Source organism: Silene latifolia, chromosome 11 (genome assembly GCF_048544455.1).
Source record: "Silene latifolia isolate original U9 population chromosome 11, ASM4854445v1, whole genome shotgun sequence".
Classification (NCBI taxonomy): domain Eukaryota; kingdom Viridiplantae; phylum Streptophyta; class Magnoliopsida; order Caryophyllales; family Caryophyllaceae; genus Silene; species Silene latifolia.
In genome coordinates, this window is record NC_133536.1 from 132,063,843 (window position 1) to 132,067,290 (window position 3,448).

Genomic DNA, 3,448 nt, shown 5'->3' on the forward strand with positions numbered 1-3,448 from the left:
TTCGGGGGGCTAAATATGCGCCAATTATGGTCGCATCAAATATCCCCAAACCGAACCTTTGCTCGTCCCGAGTAAAGAGGTGACAAAGACTAGGACCAAAACTAACCTAAAATAATAATAGTAGCCGATATGAGACAATTAGCGGGTCTCACTCCGCCCCTTCAACTCACAACAAGACAACCATGAGGTAGGATGCCTTCTTGCAAGGCAAGGTGGGTCTTGCCAAAATGGCGACACATCCAAACATTAAGCACACAAAAACACATAATGGATGCATCTACAAAAAGAATAGCCACTTTCTTCATCTAAGTGGCGGAAATTATCTATAAGGGAAGCAATTCAAGGGTACACAATCCTTCATAGATGCAATTTGTTCAAACTACTAGGCCTAGAAGGATACCAATAAATCACCTCCAAAATGTGTCAAGCTAGGGTACCTTTGTCCTCAATCGTTAAATGCTTTTGTCAAGAGTAGACTCCCTATGGTGTTAGAAACACTGGAGGATCGCGGAATTCCCCCTCTTGCCTAGACAAGAAGAAGGGTCGTCCCCTCTCTACCATGCACAAAAATGGATACGATGGATAAAGGGATCGATAGATGTTTGAGTTTCATTTTGGGAGTTTGCTTTTATTTTTGTTTTTCCCCCCAATTTCTTGTGGCATTTTGACTTTTTGAGAATACTTTCTTTGCCATTCTTTTTGATTTTTTTGGCATTTCAATGCTTGACAATTTTTTTGCATTTTCTTTTTGAACATTTTCAAAGTCACCCCAATTAGTAACGAGGGTGCCTTGTATTTGAAGCTTTAGGAGTCTATTTTTGCTCCTCTTTTCATTTGATGCATTTTTGCAAACTTTCTTTCACTTTTCATTTCATTGAACTCAAATTGATTTCTTTTTGTGCCCATTCCCTTTGATGACAAAAATATATGGTAGAACATGGATGAATGATGGAAGTATGCATGGTTTCAAGGGTCACCTTGGAATAAACGGTAGCCAAGGAGTTATCACACCACAAGGTACTCTTGACTAGGCCTTAAACCATGGGTCAAAGGATACTAGCATGACACATCCTAGGGTGTTTTACAAGTATTCTAACAAGCAAAGTCTTAAGAATAAAAAGCATCTACTAGGGCCTATATACACTTGTCAAGCTTCCAAAGTAGACGGTTTCGCAAAATTTTTCTAACATGCAACTACATGCCATGATGCAACTAACATATAAACATCCTAATGCATATGATTCTACCAACTAATATGCCATATAAACTAAATGCAATCCTAAGTTCACATTGTTTTACCGCATCAATCAAAATAAAGCCACATAGTCATTAACATAAAGAGGAAAAAGGAGATTGGAAAGATCATACCATGCGGTCTTCAATATCCTCATGTCTCGGATGTGGCGTAGTCAATCAAAGTGAACAAGGATGAAACAAACACAATATATACAAGACAATATATACAAAGGAAATGAACTTGTTTTTGGTTTTTTCAATTTTTCAAATTTTTATGATTTTTTTTTTTAATTTTTCAATTTTTATGGTTTTTGAATAAAAGTTAAGTGTTAGAATTCCCATCCCCACACTAATATGGGCATTGTCCTCAATGGCCAAAATGATGGAAATTATGCAAGAATGATGCATGATTTCTATACTAAATGCAATTCTACACTAAGCTATACTACATGATGCATGGTTTTTGTTATGACGGAGAGGATAATTTAAATTACCTCCCGTTGCGTATGCATTAACTTCCCCAAACCAAATAAGACACTATTGCTAATGTCAAAGCATGGGGGAGTTTATGCACATGCTATGCTATGCATGAAATTAGATTGTCATTTTGGATTTTACAAAAGTGGGAACAATAAAGAACACCTCAAAGGAACCGAGGTGTGAGTCCTTTGATGTTGCTAGGACTAAACCAACAATGATCAAAATGAAAATAAAATACAAAGAGATATAGACAAACCGTGGGAGAGTAGGAATCTCCAAGGCTAGTCTTCCATCATGCTACTATCATCACCACTTCCCTCATGAGAAGTGGTCACATTGCCACTTTCCTTGGCACTTTCTTCTTTGCTTTCTTCATCATCATCTTCCTCATCATTATCTTCACCATCTTCACCATCTCTTTCTTCATCTCCACTTGCTTCTTCCTCAATATTATCATCAATCTCCTCATCATTTCCAACAACCTCATTGTCTTCCACCACGTCCCTAGATGCACCCGGAAACAAGGCTTCTCTATCCGCCCAACTAGGCAAAGGACAAGATGGATCAAGGAGTCCTTGCCTAGCTAGATGTAGGAGGGGAGGATATTGAGCCAAATAAGCATTCTTCCGATCTTCATAAGCTTGCTTGTGCATGGTTTGCATAAGAAGAGTTACATAGTCTTTTCCAATTTCAACTCCTTGTGGTTTGAACTCTTCATAAACATAGGGGTAAGGTGGTATAACAATGGAAGAGGAGGGGGTTTCATGATCACCCTTTTGTTGTTGAATGATGTACTCGGCTTCTTCGGATAGGGGAAGTAAATAGTTGGTCCGGTGGACACTAAGACGGCAAATCTTTGCGGGTAAAGTGAATGATCGAGACTCACTTGTAAGCCACCCATACATGGTATCAAGGGAATTGTGAACAACCCACTTAAACTTGTTAATCAAGGTGGACATATCAATGAGATGGCCACCATCCTTAGCCTTGTACTTGCTATCCTTATTGAAATTAGGATCAAAGTGCTTGGCTAGGACCGTGACAAGGCCGCCATTAACAATTACGGTTTGACCCTTCTTCCCACTATCTATATGGAGCCATCTATCAACCAATAGCCTCAAAGAATTGTAAGGCTTGGTGTGAATTCTTCCAATATTCAAAGTTGATTCAAGGAGAATAAAATCGAGTCCGGTGAAATGATTGGTGTCTTTCCTAGCAATTATGGTATTTCCTACAACTTTGTGCCATATTCTTATGCCCGGATGATGGACCAAAAGAGCACGACAAGCTTTAAAATCTTCAAATTTCTTCCCGGAGATTGCCTCCCAAAGAGGCTCGGGATCATACTTCCCATATTGCTTATAGAATTTATGTTCATCGCTAAGACCCAAAATTGCACTCAATTAGGAAAGGAAATGCGTCTACTAGTGTTAGCTAGACGAAACTCAATATTTTCCCTATTCTCAACTTTTGTCACTTTTAAAGAACTTAAGAATTCCAAGACAAGGGAGGGGTATGTTACTTCCTCCATTTCAAACAATTTCTTTAAACCCATGGCATTGAAAAAGACTCTTGTTTGTTAAAGAACACCCAACTTCTCTAAAGCATCTTGGCATATGAATTTGGTGGATTGAATTTGTCTCATAGCAAACTTGACAAATGTATTTCTATGGGAGTCGGAAATGAATGTTACCTCCGGATAATGCAAGAGTTGATTAATTACCGGAGTAGA